Below are 9,278 nucleotides of genomic sequence, written 5' to 3' on the forward strand. Positions count from 1 at the left end.
ATATTGTGAGTTTAGTATTGTGATGGGACAATCGTTTGCCGATTGTTCCCTTGGTGAAATGTTGCCTCCTTACTTTTTTTTTATTTTTCTTTGAAGGAAAGTTGACGTCTGTCGTGTTGTCTCTGACAGTGGCAGTCATGCAGTATTTGTCAGTATCTCGGCAGCAGAGCATAGTCCGTTTGGATGGGCGGCAGGTATTGCTTACCTGTTGGCTTCGACAGGAGGTGAAGGACTTGTCTGTGTGTGACTTCATCCCTGATGGCAGCTGAGGGTATTTCGATGACTCGACCGTGGTCATCTAATGTGGGATTGGTTCCCGTTCAGCAGCATGTGACTGCCTTGACGACTCGGCCGTGGTCATCCGGGTGTGTGGATTGGTTCCTGTTCGGCAGCCAGAGGCTGTCTTGGTGGCACGACAGTTCGTCTGTTTGATTTCGTCCTTGTAGACAGTTGTGACTGTCTCGACAACTCTTCTGGGGTTGTCTTTCTGTGTTTAGCCGATTTGGGGCAAGGTATATTTTGAGACAAAGTTCTCTTTATTACGTGTAATTGTTTGTTAGTAATTACATCTTTTTTGGACGAGTTTTGAATATTATTAATGAAGTCACTTTTGTTTACATGTTTTAATGGCTGTAATGTAATTATTGAAGTATGCTGCTCATGTATTTATTATGCCGTTTATCTATCAGTACCTTGTAATATTGTTGCTTTTGTTTTGTTTTGCTGCCTGTGTTTATTTATGCTGCTTAAATGTTTATTTAAAGTTTAATTAATTGGATTGTATTTTCCTGCTAAAGTGTTATTGTTTTACTCGTATTTGAAGTTTAATTACAATATGTATGTTGTATGTTGTACGTTGCACTGACTCGATTTTGTTTATTTTGAATTTGAATGTTTATTGAATTGTTCATTAAAGTGTAACTTCACTGAACCTGACTCATTTGTATATAATGTATATAACTTTGTTGTAATAAATTACTTTAAGGTATTTTTTTCGTTTCGTTCAGCTCCTTCCTCCTTTGTCTGCCTCAATTTCTGCCAGTCATTCCAGTTCCGATATTTTTGTATTTAAAGAACCTGCTGAACCAAAAGTGGTTCATAACATTTGGCGACCTTTGGCCAGGATTGGCTCTGTTTTGGCTGGTGGGGTTGTGGCAGCTTTGGGAGGAGAGAGAGAGAGAGAGAGAGTTTTGTGAGGGTGTAAAAAAAAAATTTGTAAATTTTTTTTTTTCTGCAATAAGGAGGTGTGAGGTTTAGTACTTGTGATGGGACAATCGTTTGCCGATTGTTCCTTGGTGGGTTGTTGCCTCCATTTACTTTTTTTTTTTTTATTTTTCTTTGAAGGAAAGTTGACGTCTGTCGTGTTGTCTCTGACAGTGGCAGTCAGGTTCGTAGCAGTAACGAGTCAGTATCTCGGCAGCAGAGCAGCGGGAAGTCCGTTTGGATGGGCGGCAGGTATTGCTTACCTGTTGGCTTCGACAGGAGGTGAAGGATCTCCTTGTCTGTGTGTGACTTCATCCCTGATGGCAGCTGAGGGTATTTCGATGACTCGACCGTGGTCATCTAATGTGGGGATTGGTTCCCGTTCAGCAGCATGTGACTGCCTTGACGACTCGGCCGTGGTCATCCGGTGTGTGGATTGGTTCCTGTTCGGCAGCCAGAGGCTGTCTTGGTGGCACGACGAGTTCGTCTGTTTGATTTCGTCCTTGTAGACAGTTGTGACTGTCTCGACAACTCTTCTGGGGTTGTCTTTCTGTGTTTAGCCCGATTTGGGGCAAGGTATATTTTTGAGACAAAGTTCTCTTTATTACGTGTAATTGTTTGTTAGTAATTACATCTTTTTTGGACGAGTTTTGAATATTATTAATGAAGTCACTTTTGTTTACATGTTTTAATGGCTGTAATGTAATTATTGAAGTATGCTGCTCATGTATTTATTATGCCGTTTATCTATCAGTATGCTGCTTGTAATATTGTTGCTTTTGTTTTGTTTTGCTGCCTGTGTTTATTTATGCTGCTTAAATGTTTATTTAAAGTTTAATTAATTGGATTGTATTTTTCCTATAAAGTGTTATTGTTTTACTCGTATTTGAAGTTTAATTACAATATGTATGTTGTATGTTGTACGTTGCACTGACTCGATTTTGTTTATTTTGAATTTGAATGTTTATTGAATTGTTCATTAAAGTGTAACTTCACTGAACCTGACTCATTTGTATATAATGTATATAACTTTGTTGTAATAAATTACTTTAAGGTATTTTTTTCGTTTCGTTCAGCTCCTTCCTCCTTTGTCTGCCTCAATTTCTGCCAGTCATTCCAGTTCCGATATTTTTGTATTTAAAGAACCTGCTGAACCAAAAGTGGTTCATAACAATATATATATATATATATATATATATATATATATATATATATATATATATATACATACATAAATCTATACATATATGTGTGTGGGTGTCCTTGTGTATGTGTACGTGTAAAATGTGTCTTCCTCTAAGTACCAGTTCTCTTGAAAAGTCCTGACTAAACGAGATAAAACCGTTAAAGTTATAAAGCTCGTGTTTCACTTTCCTCAGTGATACTTTACTTTTCCATTTTTAATGGGGCGTTTGCTTAAAAATTTAAGTTTACGTAAATAATATTGCCGTGGCTCGGGAAAATATTTTATTTCACAAGCTTTTTAGGCCGTCAAGTCAAAATCCTTGCGTGGGTACAATATTGTAGGAGCTTATATGAATGCTTTTTATTTGATACCATCACTTTTTCGTGATCTTAAATGGAAAAATAAAGTCGGCAGGAGTATGTATGTATGTATATTGCTATATACAGGAAGCTTTTTAGGTTAATAACCTCATAATCATTGCTGAAGTTAGTAAAAAAAAAATCTATGAAAATAATTTAAAATATAAAAAACTTGCCTTCACTAAATAAAATGAACTGTGTGGATTAAATGAAACTAAAAGAATGAGAATGAAGAAAATATTATATCTGAAAAATAACAAAATGTGCATAAATTTCAACAACAAAAATTTTATTTAATCCCTAAAATTTCTGACTGACATTCCGCCAACTACAACTGACATTTCATTGTCATGGAAGCTATGGTGGCCTAAAAAATGTAGTCCTTAAATGCTACATCCTTATTAAGAAAAAAGATCCTAATCTCTCACTTTCCCAAGTAAATATATCTTTGATTGACAACAAGCGCAAAGGACTTGAAAGCCATTTAAACATTTGCAAATGGCGGTCCTAAAACGAAGATCTTCAATCGTGAAGAAAATATAGGCTTTGGGAGAAAACTAGAACAAAGCACTTTCACAGCCACCTAAATGGGGACCTCGAGTGGCCATCAAGGTCAAAGCTTTTAGAGAACACCGAATTCGCGTACTTTTAGTGGCTACCAAAACAAAGACTTCTAGAAGCCGTCTATGAAAAGGTCTTGAACATCCCACACAAATACACACGCACACACACACACAAATCTCTATGGCCGTAAAGTCAAAATCCTTGCGTGGGTTACAATATTGTAAGAGCTGATATAAATGCTTTTTATTTGATACCATCACTTTTTCGTGATCTTAAATGGAAAAATAAAGTCCGCAGGAGTATGTATGTATGTGTATTGCTATATACAGGAAGCTTTCGCCAACTTGAACAGTTGGCCTTTTCAGCCTGAAGAAGCCAACTGATCATTTTTAGTTTTCTGTAAAAGGAAACTATTGTGCCGGTGTTGTCTGTCCGTCCGCACTTTTTTCTGTCCGCCCTCAGATCTTAAAAACTACTGAGGCTAGAGGGCTGCAAATTGGTATGTTGATCATCTACCCTCCAATCATCAAACATACCACATTGTATCCCTCTAACCTCAGTAGTTTTTATTCTATTTACGGTTAACGTTAGCCATAATCGTGCTTCTTGCAACGATATAGGATAGGCCACCATCGGCCCGTGGTTAAAGTTTCATTGGCTGCAGTTCCTCGTTGGAAGAGTCGGTAGAGTTGTCGGCTAGCACTCTGCTAGGCCCGAGTTCGAGTCTCCGGTCAGCCAATGAAGAATTAGAGGAACTCATTTCTGGTGATAGAAATTCATTTCTCGGTATAATGTGGTTCGGATTCCATAATAAGCTGTAAGTCCCGTTGCTAGGTAATCAATTGGTTCTTAGCCACGTAAAATAAGTCTAATCCTTCGGGCCAGCCCTAGGAGAGCTGTTAATCAGCTCAGTGGTCTGGTTAAACTAAGGTATACTTAACTTTTTTCATTGGCTGCGTCTCATACAGCATCATATCGAGACCACCGAAAGATACATCTATTTTCGGTGGCCTTGATTATACGCTGTAAAGAAAACTCGATTGCGCTGAAGAAACTTCGGCGCATTTTGCACTTGTTCTAGGTAACCCTTCCGCATTTTGATACCAGTATCATATTACCTGTCTAATAACAGCAACTAACACAACTCCGTCGAACATTGCCTATAATTGCAATATCGGCAAAACTATCACCTTCCGGCGAACACAAATAACGGGAAACATTCACAGATCACGTTTCCTTCGCACTGAAAGCTCCCGCATTATATGCCCTTATATTTTCGACAGCAAGATGCATGCTTTTATTTTTGGTAATGACCTCTTGCGGAGTTGGCTTCCCCATTTTCATGTTTCTTCTTCGCAAAGCTCCTAACTTTACGGAAAGAACCCGGGGGATTATAAAGCATAAATAATGGCGATGATTATCGTAATAGGAATAAGTTTAATGACCCGGCCAAAGTTCTCGTAATCTCTGGGATTATTTCTATTTAGGTGAGGAATGAAGCTCATTTTCCTGCAGGAGCGAAATGGCGGGGCATTATCGCCATCAGGAATGTAAAAATGGAGGCTTTGGGACCTGAATTTATTAAAACTTTATCATGTGTTATCATTTGCAATACGACATTTCTGTTATTCTTTCAAGTTTATGTGTATGTATGTATGTATGTATATATCTCTTACTCATATCGGGATATAACACAGGTCTTTCAATAGAAAAGCCTGAGATCGATCCCAATGAGAGTAAGAAATTTATTTTTGTTCCACACGTGATTGTTTGTTGATTACCTCTATGTATGTATGTATGTATGTATGTATGTATGTATGTATGTATGTATGTATGTATGTATGTATGTATGTATGTATGTATGTAAGTTTCTTAATCGCAATTACAAAAAATAAGAAGTGGGTGCTTTTATGATCCTAAGGACGTTATGGTTGATATAAATGCTATGTGTTTCTTTTTGTTGGGGAGGGAACCATACGCTAATATCGCATAGAAGAAATATCTCTGAACATTATGACTGAAATAAACGAGTTATACTGCATTTTTCTTTTTTTTTTCTTTTTTCTCTTTGTCCAAACTTTCAAGTCGTATATAAGGAATTTTTCTATTCCTGGTGACTTTACTCTTTATTCATCATCATTACTTAAAATGATGCCACAGTATTCCGTTGTCAACAAAAGAAGCCTCTTTTCGAAATTACTTTATTTGTGGCCTCGCTAGCAGGATATAAAGCTTTTTTTATCTTCTTTTATAAATAATTCATGACGCAAGGAACTGAACCATTTCATTACCACTGAAAATAAATGATTAAATTACTATTAGTTACTTAGCTTCGACTGTTGTTGACCGGATTTAGAGAACTAAACTTTACTGAAAAAGAAAAAAGACTATTATTATCCACTTCTGTGACAAGTGGAAAGATGATATTCACGGACGAAAATAAGAAAATGAAAAAGGACAGTAACATAGGGTTAGGATTCTTTCGCTAATTACCGACAAAGTTCCTGTCACACTGAGGAGGAGACGTTAAAAAATAACTTTCTATAAATAACTATCTTTCTATAAACAGCTGAATTTCAAATAGTTCATACTGCTCAATACAAAACTCATCAAACTAGTATGTTTAAATTGGCAAAATTGAACAGAAGATACAAGGGTGACAAGTCTTTAGGAATACATCGTGTTTAGAAAGCGATTGAAAAATCTATAGGAGTTAAAAGACTTTTTTTTTTTAGATAGAAAAAAAAAATTGTAAAAATAAAAAGAGGCTAAAGTAGCCTAACATAAACCAACAGTCTTGTCAGTGAAAAACCTATGACTTTTAACAGTGGGAGGAATTACACTCCAACAAAGGGAAAACCAAAGATAAAAATACAATTAATGGCAGTTTTTTTCCCTGCTAGTTATCCGACAAAATGGAAGGCGAGCTGGGGAGATGATCCCGCCAGTGAAAGGTATCCTGATTATAAAAGTATATGATTTCATATTTTCCAAGGGCCCTTAATTAAAGCCTTGTTTTTTCCTTGGTTGCTCCGAGAAGACACAGAGCTCTCCTTTAAAAAAAAAAAAAATACTTAGCAAAAGGATGGGGAACAGAGGCCTCGTTAGTTTGTCACAAGTTTTATCTTTCTCCAGGTAATGATAGAGAGTGATAAGGGTATATAGATTTTCCATTTCTTTTGCCGGTGGGAAATTCCTTTATTCATTCCCGACAAGTTGTCTTTAGTATTCTGAACATCCTTCAAGATCTTGTGTTCACTGTCCATGTTATATATATATATATATATATATATATATATATATATATATATATATATATATATATATATATATATATATATAATATTGATTGATTTAAAATAACAAAAAAATGAGCCGAAGTTTCCTCGACGCAATCGAGTTTTTGTATAGTGTATAATGTTATATGAAACTCTCAGCCACGGTCCATGAATCTCTCAACCGGGCGTGGTGGCCTGTGTTGCTGCATTCCCAGAAGCACGATTATGGCTAACTTTTACCTTAAATAAAATAAAAATTACTGAGGCTAGAGGGCTGCAATTTGGCATAGTTGATGATTGGAGGGTGGATGATCAACATACCAATTTGCAGCCCTATAGCCTCAGCAGTTTTTAAGATCTGAGGCGGACGGACAGACAAATAGCCAACTCAATAGTTTCCCTTTGCAGAAAACTGAAAAAATAAACGTGACATATCAAGAAGACTTGGAATTGATAATATAAGTAATAACAGTAGGCCTAATGTTTTGTCCTTTATATAAGATATTAAGATAAAAAGATGTATGCGTCAAATAAAAAAAGTACTCTTCTCCATGCTGTAAATACGGTTGGTATTAAGCATATAAATCATCATCGTTACCCTTATAGCATCTGGCTGCAGTTTTTAATGTAATTGCGAAAGTTATAATTTTGTTCCGTGTAATGCAATTCCGAGAACGGAATGGGAAAACTTTAAGGCGGGTGGTCAGATTGCCCATAGAGGGAGCAATAGAGCTTCCCATTTAAAATACATAATCTATAAGCACAATTCTGGTTCGAGACATACTTTGCAACTTCCCTGCTATCGTCTGAGTCTAGATACATTTCCAATAACGTTATGATATTGTTTTTTATGTATGCTGGTAAGTAGGCAGAATAGAATAGAATATTGAATTTTGGCCAAAGTCAAGCACTGGGACCTATGAGGTCATTCAGCGCTGGAAAGGAAATTGAGTAGAGAGGTTTGAAAGGTGTAACAGGAGGAAAACCTCGCAGTTCCACTATGAAACAATTGTTAGGAGAGTGAAGATAGCAAGATGGAAGAAAGAGAATATGAATGGAGGTACAGTAACAGGAATGAAAGGGGTTGCAGCTAGGGGGCCGAAGGGATGCTGCAAAGAACCTTAAGTAATGCCTACAGTGCACCGCATACGCGGGGTATGCAGGAAGGTACATTAGTTAATGACGTAATGTTCAAACTGAGCCTGAAAATCGGAAGGGAGAGTGGGACAGAGAAATAGGAAGAATAAAAGAAATAAGAAATAAGAGGAAAACTAAAAAAAAAAAAAAAAAAAGCATTTAAAGCACACGGCATAACCCAGTTATGGGATCTCCCATCCAGACACGGCATCAATATCGGAGCCTAGATAAGAGAGCATTTTACACACGGGTCAAGTAAATATTAACCCGTGTTTCGCCGTTATAAACGAAGCTTTTAATTGGTCTGTCTCCCAACAGTCTTATCAGAAGGGGGATCTATTTTTCGTCATTAGAAAGGATCTCCTATGACGAGGGAGCCTTTCTTTCCTTTCTAAAGAGAAAAGGAAGGAGAGAGGAGAGAGTAATTACTGGGAAACTTTTTTTTTTCCACCTGCCGTAATCAGATATTGTTGTTCATTAAGCTCTCACAAAGTTGAGGTCCCTTCTTTAACAGGGAACTGGAAATCGCCAAGAGAAAAATCCCACCCTCTCCATTCACTGGAAAGTTTTCTCTCATTCGGCCCGACGTTCAATTGATTCATAGATTTATATGTATTTACCCTGACACGTGTCGAAATTTATTGAGAATGTAAGCTCAATGTTGAACTTTTTCTCACACAGGCACGCTGTTCCGTGGAAGTAAGGCTTCCAAGTTAATGTTTTTATTAATGTTTATTTCATGTGAATGCTTTCAAATTTTTAATAATGATAATAATAATGTTCCAAACAGAACACTATGTCGTGTATTTTTGCTGTGGTTAAAGAGCCACCTTTGTTATATTTACGAATTTATAGATGTATTTGTTTGAAAATTTTAATAATAATAATAATAATAATAATAATAATAATAATAATAATAATAATAATAATAATAATAATAATAATACTCTTCTGTATTTGTTCTCTAAATTCCTGTTAACTTTTATAGAACGGGAAAGGACTCGCCTTTGAACTTTATCACTAGTCGAGATGCATTGCTGAGGTGACGCACTTGTGTCAGTAAAGATATTTCATATTTCAGAAAGCCAAAAATCGCGATACATAACTGTTATGCAAGCACAGTACTTCAGAATGTTATATTCATGGAAACTTTTATTCTGTATGCATCACAAGAATGATTGTCACTACTAAGTTACTAAGTTTTCTTTGTTATATGTTTTGCAACCTTTCTTATTTCACCTTTGTGACTCACCTCTTCTGTCTACCTCCCATCATTCGAAATATTTACTCCCAGAAGACTTGTCAGAATCTCATGCTTTCGCTGTGTCATCATTCACATTACCGTTCCTGGTTCCAAGTTTACCCTCATGGCCCTATTCTTGCTCCGTTAACACTCAGCTTTCTCCTCTTTGCAAACACTTTCAGAATCTTTTGCTAATCTCTGGAGTTTCTCACCACAGTCCCCAATCAGCACTGTGTTTTCAGAAAGCATCAGCCATTCACAGTCCATTCACTCCCCATCTTCTAGTCTCACAACATTCTACTACATCT

Source organism: Macrobrachium rosenbergii, chromosome 14 (assembly GCF_040412425.1).
Source record: "Macrobrachium rosenbergii isolate ZJJX-2024 chromosome 14, ASM4041242v1, whole genome shotgun sequence".
In the NCBI taxonomy this organism is placed as follows: Eukaryota; Metazoa; Arthropoda; class Malacostraca; order Decapoda; family Palaemonidae; genus Macrobrachium; species Macrobrachium rosenbergii.